The sequence below is a fragment of the Carcharodon carcharias genome, assembly GCF_017639515.1.
Source record: "Carcharodon carcharias isolate sCarCar2 chromosome 21 unlocalized genomic scaffold, sCarCar2.pri SUPER_21_unloc_1, whole genome shotgun sequence".
NCBI lineage: Eukaryota > Metazoa > Chordata > Chondrichthyes > Lamniformes > Lamnidae > Carcharodon > Carcharodon carcharias.
In genome coordinates, this window is record NW_024470575.1 from 295471 (window position 1) to 318166 (window position 22696).

At 43.2% G+C, this 22696-nt stretch overlaps 1 long non-coding RNA gene and 1 other non-coding gene across 3 annotated transcripts; one reads left to right on the top strand and one right to left on the bottom strand.

Moving 5' to 3' along the window:
- Positions 1–711: 711 nt before the first annotated feature.
- LOC121273435 lies at positions 712–2730 on the bottom strand. 2 transcript variants are annotated; one of them, XR_005942028.1, is made up of 3 exons: positions 2589–2730; positions 2154–2267; positions 712–818 (listed from the first exon to the last, which is right to left on the bottom strand). It is a non-coding gene; the product is annotated as an uncharacterized LOC121273435 (long non-coding RNA). The 2 variants fall into 2 exon arrangements; XR_005942027.1 differs by having other exon boundaries at positions 725–811.
- Positions 2731–5506: 2776 nt separating this feature from the next.
- trnak-cuu lies at positions 5507–5579 on the top strand. Its single transcript has one exon. It is a non-coding gene; the product is annotated as a tRNA-Lys (tRNA).
- The last annotated feature ends 17117 nt before the right edge of the window (positions 5580–22696 follow it).

Here is a 22696-nt window from a genome sequence, read left to right on the forward strand (position 1 = left end):
ACATAAGCAGAACTTTGACAGAACCTTCCAATCCCTCAACTTCCACCCCCAGAAGGACCAGGGTAGCAGGTTTATAAATGAGCATCATCATCTCCAAGTTCCCCTCCAAGTCACACACCGTCCTGATCTGTCTGATGCACTCCCGGCTGGCCTCCCACATTCAACATCCCTGTAACCTTGAGGTCATCCAAAACTCTGCTGCCCGTGTGCTTACTCGCACCAAGTCTTGTTCACCTATCACCCATGTGCTCAATGACCTACAAAAGCACCGGGTTAAGAAGCACCTACATTTTAAAATTCTCATCCACTTTTTGAAATTCCATGTTGGTCTCGCCCCTCCCTATCACTGTAATCCAGTCTCACAACCCTCTGAGATGTTTGTGCTCCTTTCGTTCTGACCTGCTGAGCATTCTGTCAGTTTCCATGGCCCCAAGCCCTGGAATTTTCTCCCCAAACCTCTCTTCCTCTCTACTTCATTTTTCTCCTTTAAGACACTCCTTAAAACCTACCTCTTTGACCAAACGTTTGGTCACCTGCCCCAATATCTCCTTGTTTGGCTCAGTGTCAAACCTTGCTTTTAACCTTTCTGTGAAATGCCTGGAATATTGTCTTACACTGAAAGTGCCATATAAATACAAACTGTTACTGATTGATTTGGACATTTATCACAGTTCCTTCATCATCGCTGGGTGAATAACCTGTAACTCCTTACCTAACAGCATTGTGGGATCATCTTCACCACATGGACTGCAGCGATTCAAGAAGGTCAAACATCATCTTCTCCACAGGCAACTGGGGATCACAATAGATGCTGGTATCTGTGGAGAGGGACAGAGTTAACGTTTCAAGGTGTGCAGAATGATTTTTCTAAATTCACGTGGGCATCACTGGCAGGCCAACATTCAGAGGGCAGTTAAAAGTCAACCACTGCTGTGGTCTGGAGTCACGTGTAGGCCAAGACTAAGGACGGCAGATTTCCTTCCCTAAAGGGCATTAGTGAACCAGGTGGGTTTTTACGACAATCATCACTGGTCATCAATAGACTTTTAATTTTAGATTTTTTTAATAGGATTGGAATTCCACCATCTGCCATGACGGGATTTGAACCTGGGTCCCCAGGATATTGCCCTGGGTCTCTGGATTACTCGTCCAGTGACAATACCATTACACTATCCCCTCCTCCCAGGGAGTAAAAATGGTGCAGAATTTGATGGTCAATATAAGCTCAGAAGTGGAATAGAAATGGACTATAGGTCAGGAAAAGCAATTCCTGACTGTGAAAGATACTGTGGGAAGATAAAGCTGGGAAGCCAGCAGCACATGGTCGGGGGGTGGACAGTGGTGGAAACTTCATTTAGACACAATCGACAGTAGTAACAGTAAAATACTAAACATAACTCAAATACATCCATTATTAGAGACAGGGGAAGTTAAAAAATGGCAGAGAGGTGATCAGGGAGGGCAGAGGTGAAACAGATCAATGGATGAACATGGATTCAGATCCACAGTAAAGGAGCCACACCAGCCCCAGAGCCATGGAGCCTCTCACAGATACAGAGCACAGACCTGAAAGCTCTAAATTGTAGGTGGATGGTGAAAAACAGTCAACTCTGAAACAGTTTCAGTTTTCAACTTTAAACTCTCCTGCTGGAGCCTGCAGCTGGAAAGATATCAGAAGCACTGGAGTCAGAGAAAAATCTCGTAGTTGAAGAAATACCCGGGGAGCCGAGTGAAGTCACTGTGTAATTGCCGATGTGTGATGATGTCACTGTGTAATTGTCGATGTGTGATGATGTCACAGGCACAAAAACAGAACATCAGGGTCCGTGCAAACTAGTGCTCACCACACATTGTGAAGGATGTAAGGGTACAGAGGAGATTAACCAGAATGGTTCAAGAGATGAGGGGTTTCAACTGTAAGACGAGGTTCGAGAAACTGGGGTTGTTCTCCTTGGAGTAAAGGAGGTTGAGGGAAGATTTGATAGAGGGGTACAGGATTAAGAAAGGTAGTTAAATAAAAGCTGCTCCCATTAGCTGATTATGAAAGGATTAAGGGACAGAGTTTTAAGATTTTGGGCAAGTTCCACAAGGGGGATGCAAGGAAGAGTTTATTTTACCCAGTGAATGGTAATGACCTGGAACTCAATGCTTACATTCAAAGGCTGGTGATATTCAGGTCCTGGTGAAACAAGTGACTTTCAGATTTTGACGTGATGTTTGGTTTTGGTTTCTCATCTCCCTCGAGTTTGCCCTCCTCTTCTAACATCCTGTAAATAGAGTTCACAAGATCCATCACTGTCAATCCCGAACATAAATTCAGAAGAGACAAACATTTCTCTTGGTTTGAGTTTGCTGTGTGTAAATCCTCCCCTTCTAACCCCCTGTAAAAGGAGTTTCCAAAATCCATCCCTGTCAGTCCAGGATAGAAATTCACAATATTCTCTCCTCCTGCTACCTGGACCAGGATGACCGCGCATGCGCCCTGCTGCACGTTACCCACTATAAAGATGGCGGCCGTTACCCCGGGCCTGGCGAAGGGAGAAATCCAGACTTTTTCGGCCCGTTCTCTGCAAACACAAGACCGGTACCTTGTTATTTGGGATCTGCGGCCTGCACTGTGTCTTTATGAAACCTCCCTGCCCACTCCGCTGGCTCCATTCCTCCTCACACACCCACTAACTCTGTTAGTTTGCTCCACTCACCTTTCTCTCAACCGCTCTGAGCGGCTTCTGTCACAGACCAGCACTGCGCATGCTCAACAAACAGACCGAAATGCGCATGCCCCAGCCCACGCGGAAACGCGCACGCGCAGCGAGTTGCTGAAGTGAGGATAGGGTATATTCTGTCTCGCAGTGAAACCTGGGTGTCCGCTCCGTCATTGAACGACCATATTATAGAACAGAAACCTATGTCCTGTATTCAGAATAGGTTGGGTGACATTGGGGCAAGACATAAAATTGTTGAATCAATTGATGCAGCAGCTAAATTGATCAGGGCTCCACCACAATTCTCGCCTGGACATAATAATCCTACAGTTAGATCTGAACTCAGTGCAGTCTCAGCAGATGGGGTGAGCTCGTGACTTTTCCCCCTATACGTGGAACATTTAATCCGTGTCATGCTATTATCATTTCTCTGATTGTGGATCAAATCCTTTGAACTTTTAAAGTTGGAGTGTTAACTTGTGGGAAAACTGAATAAAGCCCTTTGCACACGTGAAGTATCTGAATGGTCTCGCACCAGCAAGACTGTGTTCCTGTGTCAGTAAATGGGATGAGATTGAATCCCTTTCCAAGTCCAGATGGTGAACAATCTGTTTACAGTGTGAATTTACCTACACATTTTCAGCTCAGACATGATCTCGAAATCTACTGGTAATGGGTTCCACATTCTTAGCACTACATAAGAAAAAGGAGCAGGAGTAGGCCATTCGGCCCCTCAATCCTGCTCCGCCATTTAATAAGATCATGGCTGATCTGATAGTCACCTGAAATCTGTACCCCACCTATCTCCGATAACCTGTCACACCCTTGCTTGCCAAGAATATATCCACCTCTGCCTTAAAAATATTTAATGACTCTGCTTCCACAGCCTTTTCAGGAAGAGAGTTCATAAGTTTCACGACCCACTGAGAGAAAAAAAAATCGCCTCATCTCCATTTTAAATGGGTGAACCCTTATTTTTAAACAGCGATCCCGATTTCTAGATTCTCCCACAAGAGGTAACATCCTCCCCAAACCCGCCCTGTCAAGTATTACTCAGGGTCTTATATGTTTCACTAATCAGGAAAAGAAAAGCAAAGCACTGCAGATGCTGGTTATCTGAAATAAAAACAGAAAATGCTGGAATTCTCAGCAGATCTGGTAGCGTCTGTGGAGAGAGAGACATCATTTTCATTTCAGGTCTGTAGCCTTTCATTAGAACTGCACTGCATCTGAAATGTTAATTAAGGCTCTCAACCCAAAGAAGTTGCCAGATGTGGTCAGGGAGCTCAAGAAGGAAATGAAAATCCCCTTTGAGGAATGGAATCCAAAGCGAATGAGGTGAACCAGAGAAAGTCAAGGCACCTTTCCCTTCTTTAAGACGCTGGAACATTGACTCTGATGTTCTCAGTGAAATTAACTGATCTCAGACAGTGAAAGGATTCTCGTTACTGCACATCAGGAATTCAAACCTAATATCGGCTTCGGGACAATCAGAATACTTGGTAACAGACAAGACAATGAAAGGCTCGAAAGGAAATGGCACCGGTTGTAGGAGAGCTGATTCCCGGTGAAATGGATGTGTCTGCAGTGGGTGGGATCAGACTGTTTCCATGTATCCATAATGAATGTCTCACCCTTTATTTTGGAAGTATAAAACTGATAGAGTACGGTAGCCATCTGGGTAGTGGCAATCTGAAGATTAGACTCACTGACAGCCTGGTTGGGATACCTTGTCGGTTAGGTTTGTGTAAGTGTCTGTGATGCAATTGGTCAACGTGTTTGCCTGTTAACTAATAGTTCAGTGATTCAAAACCACCCAGGGGGTGAAGGCTTTTACTGTTTTTCCCCCTCATCACCAATCATTGCCACACAGTTCTGGATTGTCACTGGGTACTTGGCCTGCAAGATATCATCCCCAAAACGGTGGCAGGTCTTTTGTTGTCCAGTGAGGTCCCACAAAAACAGCTTCTTTTTAACATTACGTTTTCTGTCAAATACAATGAGAAAAGATTTGGACCCACTCTGTAACCCATTAGAAATCCATGAAATTGTTGGAAACAAACGAACCCATCAATTACTCAGTCTTCCTCAGCTCCACAGTGAGTGAGACAGGGAAAAGCAGAAAAGCAGTAATATTCCGACCCCGCACTCTCCAATCACCCGCTGCCAGCAGAAAGAAGCGACTGGAGCTTCAATCAGCGGGTTACTGCCCATCCCTGGGACACGAGATACTCCAACCGGGGCCAAACCTCCCAATACACCGAGCACAGGCTCAGGAAAACTTAGGTAGATTATATCCCGCTCACTAAACCTCCGAGCAGCATTTACAGAATACCTGAGTGAGTGAGTCACAAATAAAAGTCACACAAACTTTCTAATTCTTTTCACTGTAAAATTCCTTCATTTTATTGAAAAGCTGACTGTTGTGAATCTGAAAATGAGCACCATGGGATTTGAGTTACCGAGTGACTTGTTTTCCATTGTTTGTCCGTCAGGTTTGTAATTCAATTTGTGTTGGATAATGAAGTGAACCTTATTTCGAAATGAGGACACAAAGCAGCTAAGCATTTAATCCAAGAGAAAATCCTGAGGAAAATGTATCACAGTATTTGGAAGGAGGCGCAGCTAAGAAGTGGAAGATGTGAATGATGTTATTGATGATTGAGGGGAATGCATTGCAACCTTGGGGCTTTTGAAGGCCGATTACGTCCCACACTTTAAACTTCCGACCAAGCTGAGGTATCAGGTGGAAAGCAACAGGTTTATCCATGTATGTTGGGATATGAGACTGTTCTGACTATCCCTGGCTAGCTCAGTCGGTAGAGCATGAGACTCTTAATTTCAGGGTCGTGGATTCGAGTCCCATGTTAGGCGCTGCAATATTTTTAAAATCTGATTAAGAATCGTACAGTCTGGAAGCATTGACTCTGTGTCTCCCTCCAGCTGCTGAGTTTTTCCAACATTTTCTGTGTTTGTTTCAGATTTCCATCATTTGCAGTAATTTGCTTTTATCTTTTTTCTTTTAAATCTTGTTGCTTAAAAAAAAACAACTAATCACTGCAGCTCCTGTGAAACTTACACGCCAGACATTCACCACTGAAAACAACTGAAACGCATCAAATTCAAACCACTTTATTGTCGCATTTCTTCCTGCTTCTGTCCCTGCCTCGCCTCCAGCTCCCTCTGCTCGTCCAGCCCCCAGGTCAATTAGCTGCTCAATGCAGACACAGTCTGTTCGTGGGAATGGGTAAAACTCGTGGGTAAAGAGACACCTGGATCTCATCTTCCTGCTTCTCCCAGATACTGATTACAGGAATATGCCCAGTGCCGATTATCCACAGTCACTCTCCTCCCAGTTGTTCAGCTTTGAAATTGATTTTCACACTGGGTTTCAATGTGCAGAAAGCAGAGCTGTGATAAGCTTATATTGTTCAGCAGATGTACTGCAAGAAGGTGCATAACAGGCTGATGGTAACAGTGCTCTATGGACGCGGTGAGCTCCAGTGAAGGATCGGCACCATTAATGTGTTGCTCAATTAGTCTCGTGACAAATCTCATGCTGGAAATGAGCAGAAAACTCGCTGAATTTGCTCCGTGTTTTGGTTTCAAAAGAGCCGAATACAAGGCAAGAAAGTACATCTCACTCGAGTCGGTTATAAAATGGCAGAATGACCCGTGCTGTTGGGAAACATAAAATTAAGGAAAGTTACAGCCCAGAAAGAGGCCATTCGGCCGGGCATGCTGCTTTCAAAGAGCAGTAGTGATTGGTTGATCCATCAGGAGTGATATTTGTGCCAGTGCAAACAGTAGGCAGCAAAATTCGTACTTCTCCCAGCCATATTTTGCCTCACACCAACATTTCTATAGTGAGTGCTTTGTAAACAGCCCTTCTCCTCTCCTCTTCCTTCACTGCCACTCACAAGTGTGATGTTTTCCAGATCTGAGGCGAAATTTAAACCCTCACTCCTCTGATTATGGTGAAGCCTTTAAACGTTTCTAATCAATGAGTGATCAACACTCGTTTCAAAAAAAAATCAATAAATAAACATTTCCGGACCAGGAATTGAACCCGGGCTGCGGCGGTGAGAGCACTGAATCCTAAACAGTAGATCACCAAGAAAGTTGCACGAGAGTTTTTTTGGTTCAGCTTATCTACGCTTCTTTTGCCTATTGTTTTTCATTTCAGATCTCTTTCACCACAAAACTGTCTGTTTAGGTTCACGATAAACAACTTCGTCAGCCAATGAAAACAACGGTTGCTCTGAGCTGGAACATGAAATGGACAGTGAAGTGAAATAGTCCCACAAGCTGCTCATGTGCAACTTTCAATTTCCAAAACCCTCCACCCTATTCGCTGTCGGTCCAACGGAAGCGCCAATCCCGAGTCACTGGACTTGTGTTCGGTTGAACAAAAGTGACTTCTTCACCAATGAGAAGAACCATTGCTGTGAGCTGGAACATGAAATCGATACTTTCCTCTGTTAAGACAATTCTTAAAGACTCCCCCTTTGACCAAGCTTTTAGTCATCTGACCGAATATGAGGCTCAGTGTCACACTTTGTGATAAAATGCTCACAGGGAATGCCTTGTGACGTTTCAACAGGTTAAAGGCACTTTATATATACAAGTTGTTGTTGTTGTAGGATATATATAGAGAGGGCCAGTCTCCTGTTTTACCTTTCACGCTGATACTTTTCTCATCGACATTTTAACCTGAACTAATTTCAATTAAGTTTGTGACGTTAAAAAAGTTTTCACCCCCTCAGGAAACTGAACCTCATTGACAATCACAGAGGAACAGATACAGAGATATACACCGAGAGTGACACACCTAGAAAGCAAGGATGTCACCAACTTGACTCAGTGTTTGTCCCATTGCTGAAAGCAAATTTCCTGAATGCTGACAAATGAATGGAAATCAGAAAATACAGACGTATTTCCATCTAATTAACTGATAATCAATGTGGTTAAAATCACAAATGGTGAAAAATTTAGTCAGCAAGATTCCAACCGTCATGTTCATATTTACAACAAACGTAAATTTCACTCACTCAAATAAACACGCTTGAATAATGCCCTTGCCAGGTATCAAACCGCAGCTCCATCATATGTGAAGTGAATATGACCCCACTCGCCTCTATAAACCCTGCGCTGTAAAAATCCCAATGGAGCTGTCTGGAATGTTAAGCGATGACGTCATGCAGCAGCACTTTGGGTTTTTGTTTTGAAGAAATGGAATTCGGCTGTTCTCATTAGGAATGCTGGAGACAGACTGATCAACAATGTCAACATCAAATAGCACAGCACAGTAAGAGGACCTTCCACACATCGTATCTATGTCAGTTTTGTAAGAGCTTTATAATTAATGACAGTTTCCTTCTCTTTCTCCTTCGCCCTGTTTTTTTCACTTTCAAGCCATTGAACAATTCCCATTTGGAAATCGGTGTTTAGGAAACCAATATTGAAAGCTTCAGCTGGTTCCTCACCTGCGCAAATACATTAGCCTTGCTCCAGGCACTGACGTTTGCAGTGCTTTAATTTGGTCAGAAGTTCAAGGCAATATAATTTGCAGGTAAACCTGGATGTGGATGTGGTAGATGGATTTGAAATCCATTGGGGTTGCCCTGTGCTGTTTCGAATCCTGCCGACTATGTTTCTCATTATTTCTGATTTTTACCGTGCGCAGGTGGAATGAATTATCGTTTGAATCAAGGAAAAGCTCTCCAAACATATCCCTGATCTCTTATTTTCATTCATTTGTCAGCCTTCTGCAAATCTCCAGTGGGAAATGAAAAAAAAACTGAGCAAATTTGGTGACATGATTTCATTCTGGCATTTGTCTCTCCTTAGGCTTCTGTCACTCTCTGTGTATATCTCTGTGTGTGTTCCTCTGTGTGGGTCAATGTGGTTCAGTTCCCTGAGGGATTGAACACATTTTTTCGAGTACAACCTGTATTTACATTAGTTGTGCAACTTCACATTTCAATGTTACAGAGAAAAATATGAGGATGAAAGAGATAAGACAAAAACAAAAGTAGCTGGAAAAACTCAGCAAGTCGGGCAGCGTCTGCAGAGAGGGACACAGTTAACATTTTGAGTCCGCATGGCTCTTCAACAGAACGAAGGAAAATAGAAAAGTGGTGAAATATAAGCTGGTTTAAGGGGGTGGGTGGGACAGGAAAAGCTGGAGAGAGGGCCAGTGATAGGTGGAGATAACCAAAAGATGTCACCGACAAAAGGACAAAGAGGTGTTGAAGGTGGTGATATTATTTAAGGAATGTGCTAATTAAGGGTAGAAAGCAGGACGAACAAGGTACAGATAGCCCTACTGGGAGTGGGGTGGGGTGAAGGAATCGAAAAAGGCTAAAAGGTAGAGATAAAACAATGGATAGGAATACATTTAAAAATAATGGAAATAAGTAGGAAAAGAAAGATCTATATAAATTATTGGAAAAAGCAAAACGGAAGGGGAAAATCGAAAAGAGGGTGGGGATGGAGGAAAGAGTTCATGATCTAAAATTGTTGAGCTCAATATTCAGTCCGGAAGGCTGTAAAGTGCCTAGTTGGAAGATGAGGTGCTGATCCTCCAGTTTGGATTGAGCTTCACTGGAACAATGCAGCAAGCCAAGGACAGACATGTGGGCATGAGAGCAGGGTGGAGTGTTGAAATGGCAAGTGGCAGGGGAGTCTGGGTAATGCTTGTGGACAGACTGAAGGTGTTCTGCAAAGTGATCACCCAGTCTGCGTTTGGTCTCTCCAATGTAGAGGAAACCGCATTGGGAGCAACGAATGCACTAGACTAAGTTGAAGAAAGTGCAAGTGAAATGCTGCTTCACTTGAAATGAATGTTTGGGCCCTTGGACGGTGAGGAGAGGGGAAGTAAAGGGGCAGATGTTGCATCTTCTGCGGTTTCATGGCAAGGTGTCGTGGGAAGGGATTGAGGTGTAGGGAGTAATGGAGGAGTGGACCAGGGTGTCATGGAGGGAGCCATCCCTATGGAATTCCACCGGGGATGGTGAAGGGAAGATGTGTTTGATAGTGGCATCATTCTGGAGTTGGTGGAAATGGTGGAGGATGATCCTTTGAATGCGGAGGCTGATAGGGTGATAAGTGAGGACAAGGGGGACCCTATCATGTTTCTGGAAGGGAGAAGAAGGTGTGAGGGTGGATGCGCAGGAGATGGGCCAGACACGGTTGAGGTTCCTGTCAAACACCTTGGGTGGAAAACCTCGGTTCAGGAAGAAGGAGGACATCTCAGAGGAACTGCTTTTGAAAGTGGTATCATCAGAACAGATGCGACAGGGGCGAAGGAACTGAGAGAATGGGACAGAGTCCTTACAGGAAGCGGGGTGTAAGGAGCTGTAGTCGAGGTAGCTGTGGAAGTCGGTAGGCTTGTAATGGATATTGGTGGATAGTCTATCACCATAAATTGAGACAGAGTGGTCAAGGAAGGGAAGGGAAGTGTCAGAAATGGAGCATGTGAAAATTGGAAGCAAAAAAAGAGTTCAGCATCGTGCCGAGCCCGAAATGGTCTGATGGCTCTCCGTTTCTTCCTCAAACAGAGGCTCGAAAAATCCCCATCCACCACTACTCTCCTCCGTCTGGCTGAACTTGTTCTCACACTGAACAATTTCTCCTTACACTCCTCTCACTTCCTACAAATAAAAGGTGTGGCTATGGGTACCCACATGGGTCCCAGCTACGCCTGTCTCTTTATGGGGTATGTGGAACATTCCTTGTTCCAGTCCTACTCCCGCCCCCTCCCACAACTCTTTCACCTGTACATCGATGATTGCTTCGGTGCTGCTTCATGCTCTCGTCTGGACCTGGAAACATTTATTAATTTTGCTTCCAATTTCCAATGTTCTTATTCAGCACCAATACCACTCAAGGCAATGGTTACTATCATATTGCCAGCAGTAGCGTGTTTGAGTGGTCCAAGGCGCTGGATTTAGGCTGCAGCCTCTATCGAGTCGTGGATTTGAATCTTATCACTGCCAAAGTTTCAGTTGGTTCATCCTTTCAGACGTTTCATCAAATCTCTTAGGATAGGATCGGGGCATTTGACATAAGATGTGTTTCGTATGGGTAGGAAGAACAAGGGAATCTGTCCGAATTGCAAGGCAATTGCTAATAGGTGGGGCTGAATGCTCTCAGTCTCTGCTGTAACCATTCCATGGTTTTGCATGAACAATATTTACACCAGGGTAAGGTCTCCAGTCATGGCTGAGTGATTAAGGCGATGGATTCGAACTCACTGGGATCTGCCCACGTATGTTTGCTTCCTACCGATTGCACTGCTCAGTGTTCCTTCCTTTTGGTGCCTCCAGAATTAATTATTGGCTAAATGGAGTCAGAACCTTCCAAACACTCTGGTCTGTTTTTCCTGTTTCACTTCTGTGTTCCTTCTTTCCTCTTCATCCATAAGCATTCACAGAATCTGCAGTCAGATATGGAACAAAGCTGAATTAAGTTGGTGACATCCTTGCTTTCTGAGACTTTGCCTCTCCTCAGAGACAAACCCTAGACCGCTGTCACGCTCGGTGTATATGTCTGTGTGTGTTAATGTGTGTGTGTCAATGTGGTTCAGTTCCACGAGGGGTGAACACATTTTTACCATCACAAAACTTTATTCACTTGCATTATATATCTGCATGGTAAATGGTACAAAGAATAACAACAGGTTTAAAAGTTAAAAGAGGAGATTGATGCTTTCTGTGTTTATTTAAGTGGAGACTGCTTATTAAAGCAGTGTCCATATGTGACACAGAGGAGGAAGATTGAAATTTTCACTGAGGAACATTTGAACAGACAGTGGATTCACTCGGTGTGATGGTGTGTTCCAGTTCGGTATATGCAATCAGAGAATCAATTTCTATTCATTTCTTTGAACCCAATCTTTCTAAAAGGATTGATGTTATGCACATGTTTCCCCCATTTTCTCGCTTTTTTGAAATGAATATTCATAAATCTATTTGTGTGGGAATTTACTGAATAACAGCAGACATGGCAAAGTTTGGACAAGATTTCCTTGTAGCCAAAGGACACAAAGCAGAACGATGCTGGTAATATAAGTAGAAGCAGGAAGAGAGGGAATCTACTTGATCCTAGGTGGTCTTAAACCATTAAACCTTCAGTTGAAAGCAAATTTCGTTCAAAAAGTATGTTATAGAAACACCCTAATTGTTCAGATTCGGTGCTGTCACTGCCTGGGCTCTATTCCCTGTCTCGGTGTTGTGCAAAATGTCGTAACCAGCAGCCAATTTATGGTTTGGAAAAGAGTCATATTAAACTCGAAACCTTCACTCTGTTTCTCCCTTCACATTTGCTGTCACGCCTGCTGAGAACTTCCAGCACTTTCTGTTTTTATCATAACATGAATTACCATCTTTATCATACACATGAACACAAGAAATAGGAGCAGGAGTAGGCCACAGGGCCCATCGAACCTGCTCCGTCATTCAATTCAATCATGGCTGATTTTGGGCTTCAACTCCATTATCCTGCCCATTCTCCATATCCCTCAGTTCCCCGAGAGAGCAAAAACCTGTCCATCCCGACCTTAACTGTATTCAATGATGGAGCATCCACAACCCCCTGGATAGATAATTCAAAGATTCACAACCCTTTGGGTGAACTAATTTCCCTTCATCTCAGCCCTAAATTATCGGCTCTTTACCCTGAGACTGTGCCCCAGTGTTTTAGACTCCCTGACCAGTGGAAACAATCTCTGTGTCCACCCTATCAAGCCCCCTCAGAATTTTGTAGGTTTCAATGAGATTGCCTTTCATTCTTCTAAACTCCAGAGAATAGAAGTCCAATTTATTCAGCCTCTCATCATAGGACAACCATCTCATTCCAGAGACTAATTTAGTGAACCTTCTCTGTACCATCTCCACTGACAGTGTATCCTTTTATAAATATGGAGATGAAAACAGCACACAGGATTCGAGATGCCGTCTCACCGAAACCCTTCTTTAAAGATCTCTTTATTCTTGCTCTCCAATCCCCTTGTAATAAAGGCCAATATGCCATTGGGCTTCCTAACTTCTTGCTGCCCCTGCATGCTGACTTTCTACATTGCTTGTACAAGGAACACACAAGTCTCTTTGAACATCAGCACTTTTCACTTTCTCACATTTTAAAAGCATTCTGCTGTTACATTCTTCACAGCCAAGTGAACATATTCGCACCTGCCGACATTATATTACATCAGCCACCTAGTTGCCCACTCAAATCACTTTCTGATATCTTTTTACAGTGTTCTCCTCAAAGGTGAGCTTGTTACCAAATTTCATAAATTTAAGCCACAGGCCCCAGCAAGAATTGAACACACGACTGCTGGTTTACAAGACCAGTGGTCTAGCCACTGAGTTATGGAGCCACCTGTTGCTCCTAGCTCGCAATAAGTCTTCTAGTTGAACGAGGAACAGGACAAGTTTCTGCATGGATGATATTTGATAGACCTGGAAATGTCTGAGATGGAGAACAGAGAATTGAAAGATGCAACATGAAAACGGCAGAATTTGATGTGCGTCAGTGGCTTTCACTGATGAATGTCTGCCGTGGTAATGTGGGAATGATTTTACTGCCGACTGTTTACACTGACACAAATATCACTCCTGACCAATGAATCACTACTGCTCTTTGAAAGCAGCGCGCCAGGCCGAATGGCCTCTTTCTTTGCTGTAACTGTCTATAATTTTATGTCTCCCAGCATCATTTCCCAGTCATTCCGACATTTTATTACACTCTATGGGAACGTACTTTCTTACATCCTCGCTTTTGAAGTCAAGGCACTGAGCAAACTCAAAGTTTTTCTTTAATTTCAGCACAGGCCTTGGAACCAGACCAGTTGAAGGGCACTTTATTGGTGCCAATCCTTCACTGCAGCTCACCCCTTAAAAACAGTGGCTGTCATTGCCCGAAGATGTCATTTATGATAAAAATTCTGTAGCAGAAACTTATCTCTGGTGAAAGTATCTGAAAAGGGCAAATGCGGCACTGATAAAGCATGTTGCAAGGATTATAGATAGCTTTCCTCTTAATTTAGAGGTGAGGATTCGGCCCTTTCACTGTGGACTCGATTCCTCGCCAGGCAATGAAAGTTTATAGATCTGGTACAAACTGTTAAAACAAGCCTGATTTACTTATTGATTGAAAACCGAAACGCACAACAGCTCCGCCCGAATCAGTGGAGTGAGAGTTGAAGTTTCACATCAGAGCTGCAAATGTCACACGTGGAACAGCTTCGAGAAGAAATACAGTTTCTAATGTCCGAGGGAAATGAGTTTGGGCTATTTGTATTTACAAATTATCTCTCTCCAGCATCCATTTCCTTAAACACTCGACCACAAGGTCTCGGTGTCTGTTTGTTCAAATGTTGCTCAGTGAAAATTTCAAACATCCTTCTCTTTGAAGCGTGCAGACACTTAGTAGCTGAATAGTCTCCACCCAAAAATGCAGAAACAAAATTCCTCTTGAACCTTTTAAACCTGTTTTTATTGTCTCTCTACGATTTTAATATGAAGCCACAAAACTAAGGTGAATAAAGTGTGGATGGTGAAAATGAGGAACTGAAGCACATTGACACACACAGCGGAACACACACTGACATGTACACCGAGAGTGACAGAGGCTTAAGGAGAGACAAACACCCAGAAAGAAAGGATGTCACCAAACCGGCTAAGTTTTGTTCCATTTCCGTCTGCAGATTTCGCAAATCCTTGCAGATGAGTGGAAATAAGAAAGCACGGGAGTTTTTGTTTGATTCTATTTAATCAATAACTAATCCTGTTGGCACCTGGTTAAAATCGGGAATAATGAGAACCGCAGTCAGCAAACCAACATTGGGGAAACCCCGATGGATGTCAGGAACATCGTCCTCAACTCTCGTCCACGACTAACAGCAATTCCTTGGGTAAAACATGTTCATATTGAACCAGAGGCAGCTATAAAGTAACTCTTTCAGCCCATCGTGCCTGTGCTGTCTCTCAGGAAGAGCAACTAAACCAATTCCACACACTCGCCTTTCCTCCACACCAATTTCTATTTACATTGTCTCTCCTCATTCACCCTGTCAAGATAAAGGACCACAACCCGCCCCACTCCCCGTATTAAACTGGACTTGTCCGTTGCTCACCCAAAGGGAATTCCTAACGTGCCTGAAAGTGGGAAACAGCTGAAAACTGAGCGGGAGTTGGACCCAATCCTCCAGAGACTGAACCTTAATCCAGTTCTCCAGTTTATAGAGCAAATGGAATTAGATTGTAGACAGCAGCTCAGAAATAATGATGACCTGCTTGATCAGACTAAAGTTCTTTTGTAATTCGATATGAAATCAATTGCATAAATAAATAATGTTTGTATCGAAAACTGTATGAGGAATCCTAGTACAACTCTACATGTCATTGGGTCAAGGAAACTTTGTTAACTAAGGCAAACTGTGCATGGATTCTGCAGAAGCTCATTCTTCAAGCGAGAAATGGACAATGACTGAAAGGGGGAAAACTCAGGTTTAAGTAAAGAGAGAAGGAATTTGAGATGAATTGGTTAGCTCTTTAAAAATAGCTGGCACAGATACGATGGGGTGAAGGGCTTCACGGTGTAGTAAAAACATGAAATTCTGGAAAAACTCAACAGGTCTGACAACACCTGTGGAGAGAGAAGCTGAGTGAATGCTTCGAGTCGGCCTTACTCTGAAGAAGAGACATACGGACTCGGAACGTTAACTCAGCTTCTCTCTCCACAGATGTTGCCAGACTTAATGAGTTTTTTCCCAGCATTTTCTGTTTTTTTTTTTCAGATTTCCAGCACCTAGAGTATTTTACTTCCATCTTAGGGCCTCTTACTGCGCTGTGCCATTTGATGTTGACATTGTTGATCAGTCTGTCTCCAGCATTCCTAATGAGAACAGCCAAATTCGATTTCTTCAAAACAAAAGACCCAAAGTGCTGCTGCATGACGCCACCGCTTAACATTCCAGACAGCTCCATTGGGATCTTTACAGCGCACGGTTTGTGCAGAACAGTGGGGGTCATGGTCTTTTCACATGTGACAGAGTAGCGGTTTGAAACCGGGCAAAAACATAATCCAAGCTTGTTCCTTTAAGTGTGAGTGAATGTTAAATAACTTACATTTGTTGTTAATAATGAACACAAGGGTTTGAATCGTGCCGTCTAAGGACAGATCATTTAAATAGTAGAAAACACGTACAAACATATCCATATTTCTTATTCAGTGATGAGCATTCGGGAAGGGGCATAGTGGTATTGTCGCTGGGCTAGGAATCCGGGGGTAAAAGCAAAATACTATAGACGCTGGAAGTCTGAACAAAAAAAAAACATAAAACGCTGGAAAAAGATTCAGCCTATCTGGCAGCATCTCTGGAGAAAGAAACAGAGTTAATATTTCAATTCCATATAACTCTTCAGAGTTCTTTGAAAGCAGCACACGGGGCCGAATGGCCTCTTTCTTTGCTGTAACTTTCTATAATTTGATATTTCCCAACATCACGGTTACTTCTTTCACAGTCATTCTGCCATTTTATAATTCACTTGCGAGTGGGTTCAAAGGTTAACTACATGCACAAGACTGGAAGGAGTCGGCGACTGTCGGTAATCGGCACTGTGCACATTCCTGTCACCAGTATCTGGGAGAATTAGGAAGATGAGATCCCAGATTATCTTTACCATGTCATCTGCAAATTCATTTTTTCTAAAATCCTTGGGTCACACATTCCCTAGCCCTGATTTCCAGGGAAAGCTTGGGTTCATGAACTGACTGTGTCTGCATCGAACAGCTATTTGACCTGGGAGCTGGACGGGCAGATGGAGCTGGAAGCGAGGCAGGGACCGAAGCAGAAACAGATGCGACATGAAAATGTTTAGAAGTGTTTAGAAGTGTGTCAGTTATTTTCAGTGATGAATGTCTGCCATGTGTTCCCTTGTCAGCTTCACAAAAGCCGCAGTGATCAGGTTGATGGGTTTAGGAAATTGACAGTTACACATGAGCAGCTTGTGGGGATATTTCACCTTACTGTCAATTTCATGTTCCAGCTCACAGCAAACGTTGTTGTCATTGACTGAAGAATTCATTCCATTTAAAATGGAAACATGGTAAATAAACCAAACTGAAACGAATGTACCAATCACCAGTTTCCCTGGTGGTCTAGTGGTCAGGATTCGGTGCTCTCACCACAGCGTCCTGGGCTCAATTCCCCGTTAGGAAATGTAGACTTTCTGATCTTGTGAAATTGTCAAAATGAGCATTAATTACTTATTGATTGATACCATTTAGCAGCTCCACCAGAATCAGTTGAAGTTTTGCCTCAGAGCTGGAAATATCACACTTGGACCAGGCCGGGAACAAAGACAGAAGCGGAGTGAAAGAAGGGCAATAGAAGAGTTGGTTGCAAAGCATTGACCATAGGGATGGTGGTGTCAGGCAAAATATGGGTGGGAGAAGGGCAAATTCTGTTGCCTACTGTTTGCATTGACAAAAATATCACTCCTGATGGATCAACCAATCACAAGACTAATTGAATGACACATTAATGGTGTCAATCCTTCACTGGAGCTCACCGCGACCAAAGAGCACTGTTATCATCAGCCTGTTATGTAACTTCTTGCAGTATATGTGCTGAACAATATAAACTTATCACGACTCTGCTTTCTTGACATTGAAATCCAGTGCGAAAATACGAGAAATTACAAAGCTGAACAACGTAGACAAGACTGGAAAGAGTGTGTGACTGTGAATAATTGGCACTGTGCACATTCCTGTAATCAGTACCTGGGGGAATCAGGAAGGTCCTGGTGTCTCTTTAGCCTGTTATCTGTAAACCCATCACGTTGTGTATTACATTCGCACTAACTGACTGTGTGTGGTCAAACAGCTCCTGGAAGTAGGGAGAGAGCTGGAGGTGAGGCAGAAAGAGATGTGACATGGAAGTGCTTTGAATCAGTGGTGAATATCCGTCGTGTGCCAGTTTCAAAGGAACAGAGGTTGGTTGTTAGTTGTTTGAAAGTAGCTGCACTCAACGTGCGGCGAGCCTACGACCTGAGATTAAGAGCCTTTGATCTACCAGCTTAACTAGCCGGGCACACATAACATATGTATCCCATATCCCAACATACATGGAGACAACTGTTGCTTTCCACCTGGAGCCTCAGCTTGTTCTGAATTCCATAATGTAGAACGTAAACGAACTACACAAGCCCCAAGGTTGCAATACATTCCTTTCAATCATCAATAACATCATTCACACCTTCCACCTCTAAGCTGCACCTCCTTACAAACATTGCAAACCCCTCTGCATCTCTCAACCTGATATTTTTCTCTGTAACATTTTCATCTGAATCTGCACAACTAATGTGAATAAAGTTTGTGATGGTAAAAATGTGTTCACCTCCTCGGGAAACTGAATCACATTGACACACACAGAGGAACACACACAGGGAGAAACATCGAAAGTGGCAGAGTAAAATTGCCCTATTGGTCGAAAAGGTGCCAGCTCACAGTTAGAGCAGGTGTGTGCGGTGTTTCACTTTAACAGTAAGAACATGGAGACACAATAAAAATATAAATGGCTGTGGGGAAAATGTGAGGTTGTCGAATTAGCTAAATTCCTCTTCCATAAGCTGGCATGGACAGACTGGGCCGAATTTCCTCCTCCTCTGCTGTAGCCATCTATAATTTTATACCAACAACACTAACCTATCAATAGGACCAGTCATCGTGGCCCAGTGGTTCAGCAGATGGAGTCCAGACCCAGTCAAGGTGATGTGGAGTAGCATCATAAGCTTGCTAGCGCAGCTGTAGTGCTTGTCAATGGTTTAAGGTCTCGCTCTTTATTGAGGTGTAGTTTCAAATCCCAAGGAGAGACAAACTCCCAGAAAGCAAGCATGACACCAAGTTTCGCTCCATTTCCATTGCAGGTTTCGTGAATGAACAGAAATAGGAAAACACCCGCTTGTTTTGATGAATCTTATTCAATGTAGCGGATAATTAACTCTGTAGACACAGAGTTAAAACCAGGACTAATGAGAAGCAGGAAACCCCAATGGTCTTGGACTCCATCGCCTAAAACACTCATCTACGCTGACTGCCCCTATGCACAGGGTAATTTTGTTGGTATAAAATTATAGGCGGCCACAGCAGAGAAGGAAGACATTCGGCCCATCGTGTCCGTGCCAGCTCATGGATGAGGAATTGAGCCATCCCGCCTTTTTTCTGCAGCCATTTATATTTTTATTGTCTCTCCTCAGTGTTACTGTTAAAGTGAAACACCGCACACACCTGCTCTAACTGTGAGCTGGCACCTTTTCGACCAGCAGCACAATTTTAGCAGCAGTGGGATTAGAAAGCATGCCTTAATAAAGAGTGAAACCTTAAACCAGCACCTACAACAACTCAGCTGAATTACCGAGCTCAGGATGGTATTGCCCATTGCTTTGTCTGTTGTTGCTATTGAAACAGAACAGAATCAAAGCAGCAACAATACGTCATAAGGCACCACAAGCCTCCTCTGTCACTTAATAAGATCATGGCAGATCCCCAATCTCAACACCAATTTCTCACCCAAACCCAATCCCCTTCATTCCCTTAGAGTCCAAAAATCAGGAGAATTTTTGAATGTTTTTTCTTCCATTGATCTGAGAGTTCTGTGGACACCTGGTTGAAATCAGCAATAATAAGAAGAACATTCGGTAAGATTGGAACTTTCCTGGGGAAACCCCAGTGGATTTTAAAAGCATCGTTTTCACCACTCAATTCAGAGTGACACCTTCAACCACCTATAGCCAATCTACCGGACTCAGGCTATTAGTGCCCACCACCTTGGCTGGTATTGCTACTCAAATAGAACAGGAGCAAAGCAGCAGGAATACTTCATAAGGCCCCACAAGTCTCCTCCATCACTTAATAAGATCACGGCAAATCTCCTGCCTCAACACCAATTTCCCAGCCGATCCCGATAGCCCTTCATCCCCTTAGAGTCCAAAAATCAGGAGAATTTTTGGATGTGTTTTCTTCCATTGATCCGGGAGTTCTGTGGACACCTGGGTGAAATCAGCAATAATAAGAAGAACATTCGGTAAGGTTTGAATTTACCTGCGGAGACTCCAATGGAAATTAGAACCATCCATTTAACCACTCGGCTACAGTGACTGACCAATGATCCAATGCTTTTCATTCATTCATCAATAACACCATTCACAGCTTCCGCTTCTCAGCTGCACCTCCTTCCAAACATTGTGATCCATTTTCCTCAGGATTTGTTTCTGGATTTAATGTTTAGCTGCTTTGTGTCCTCATTTTGACATCAGAATCACTTCCATATCCAACACAATTTGAATTGCAAACCTGACGGACAAACAATGGAAAAATGTCACTCAGTAACACAAGTCCCGTGATGCTCATTTTCAGATTCACAGCAGTTAACTTTTCAATAAATTGAAGGAATTTTACAGTGAAACGATTCAGAAAGTTGGTGTGACATTTATTTGCTACTCACTCACTCGGGTATTCTGTAAATGCTGATCGGAGGTTTAGTGAACAGGATATAATCTACCTGTGTTTTCGAGCCTGTGCTCGGTGTATTGGGAGGTTTGGAGTATCTTGTGTCCCAGGGATGGGCAGTAACCCGCTGATTGAAGCTGCAGTTGCTGCTTTCTGCTGGCAGCGGGTGATTGGAGAGTGCGGGGCCGGAATATTGCTGCTTTTCTGCTTTTCCCTGTCTCACACACTGTGGAACTGAGGAGGAGAGAATCATTAATGGGTTTGTTTCAATCCAATAACTTCATAAATTTCAAAGGGGCTAGATATCGATACATGGTAGGTTTAATTGTTTTCTCATTATATTTGAAATTAATATTCGAGAAAAGCCACTTACCTGGGAGCTCACTGGATAACAGTGGAACTGGCAACATTTTGGGGGTCTTTCGTTTCAGCACAAGTAGCCAATAACAGACCAGAACTGTGTGATAATCAATGCTGATGGGGAGAAAACAGTGAAAGCTTCGCCCCTGAGTTGTCTCGAAACACCAACCTTTCGGTTAACAGCCGAATGCACTGACCAATTGTGCCCCAGAGACAGGTGAAGACTTCAGCCAGGGTATCAGTGAGTTAAATCTTCAGATTGCTGTTACCAGAATGACAATTGTCTCTACCAGTTTTACTCTTCCAAAATAAAGAGTGGGGCATTCATTGTGGATACATGGAAACAGTCTGATACCACCCAATGCTGACACATCCATGTCACCGGGAACCAGCTCTCCTACAACCGGTGCTGTCTCCCTTCGAGCCTTTGCGTGCCTTGACTGTTACCAAGTATTCTGATTGTCCCAAAGCCGAAATTAGGTTTGAATTCCTGATGTGCAGTAACGAGAATCCTTTCAATGTCTCAAATCAGTTAATTTCAATAATAACATCAGAGTCAATGTTCCAGCATCTTAAAGAAGGGAAAGGTACCTTGACTGTTTCTGGTCAATCGAACAGTTCAACCCTCATTCTCCTCTGATTCCGGTTCCCAAAGAGTTTCTAAAGATTCACAAAGCTGGAGACTGGGTTTTCTGTTTTGGTTCCTTCTCCATTTTCCCACCTGCCAACTGACAATATTTTCCAAAATCTCATCTCAATTGCCTTGCATCATATCCGGGGATGGGTAAATTCAGTTTTGTGGAGAGATTATAGAGACCAGGATTGTTCTCTTTAGAGCAAAGATGTTTAAGTGGAGATTTCATGGACCTGTTCAAAATGAGGTGGGTGGGGGCAGTGGGGACGGGCGGCTTGATGGTACAGATGGGGGGAGACTCTTTCCACTGAGGAGGCCAGTAACCATAGGATTGGGATTTAAAGATAGTTAAGGAAAGACAGGTTGCATTTATACAGCGCGTTTCCTGACTAGCGGATTTCTGAAACCGGTCTCAAGCCAATTAAGCACTTTTTGAAATAAAAACAGAAAATACTGGACAAACTCAGCAGGTTTTGCTTTCCACAGACGCTGTCAGACCTGCTGAGTTATACCTGCGTTTAATGTTTTTATTTCAGATTTCCAGTATTTTGGTTTTATTGAAGTACTTTCTGAAGGAGAGTCATTGTTTTAATGCAGGGAACACGGCAGCGAATCATGCTCAACAAACACCCAAAGCCAGGGACTTGACAAAGCGCAGAGCTTATAATCTTGGTTGAAGGATAAACAGTGACCAGGACACATGACCACATCCCACTGTCTTCAGCAAACTTCAATCTGCAAGTTATGATGATGGTTCTAGCCAGTTTCGCACGAGGAAACTCTTCACATATTAGATAAACATGATAACCACTGCCCTGCAGAAACAAGGGACAGGAGAAAAGCTCAATGGGCCTCACTTAAATGTTAAGCAGTGACGTCATGCAGCAACACTTTGAGCCTTTATTTTGAAGATATGGAATTCGGCTGTTCTCTTTGGGAATGCTGGGAGAGAGACTGATCCAAGAATATCATCATCAAAAGGCACAGCTCTACAAGAGGCCTATAGTATCGATGTCAGTTTTCCACAAAGAGCTTTCGAGTTAATCTCAATTTCTTTGTCTCTTTCCATAGCTCTGATATTTCCCCCCCTTTCAAGTCATTGTCCAATTCCCTTTTGAAAACTCTGAGTTAAGAACAACAAAATTGAAAGAGGTGCAGGAGCTGCTGCCGTGTCCATGCACAGTGTGTGAAAATTAACAAAGATTCCCTGACTCATTGAGATGAAGGGTTGGATTCTGAATTCTTTTTACAATTATTCAAATTTTAGAAATAGTTGATTTCAAATCGAATTTTCAGAAAACAAATGTCTATTCTGACCAATCATCTCCTCATTTTCCTCAGTCCATACCTTTTACCAACATTTCATTGAGCAAACACGCACATCACCACAGGAAAAAACACATCATTTGAAACATTGAAATAGTGAAACATTGAAATAATGTAGTTAATAGTGGAGATGATTTCTATTTGTTACAAA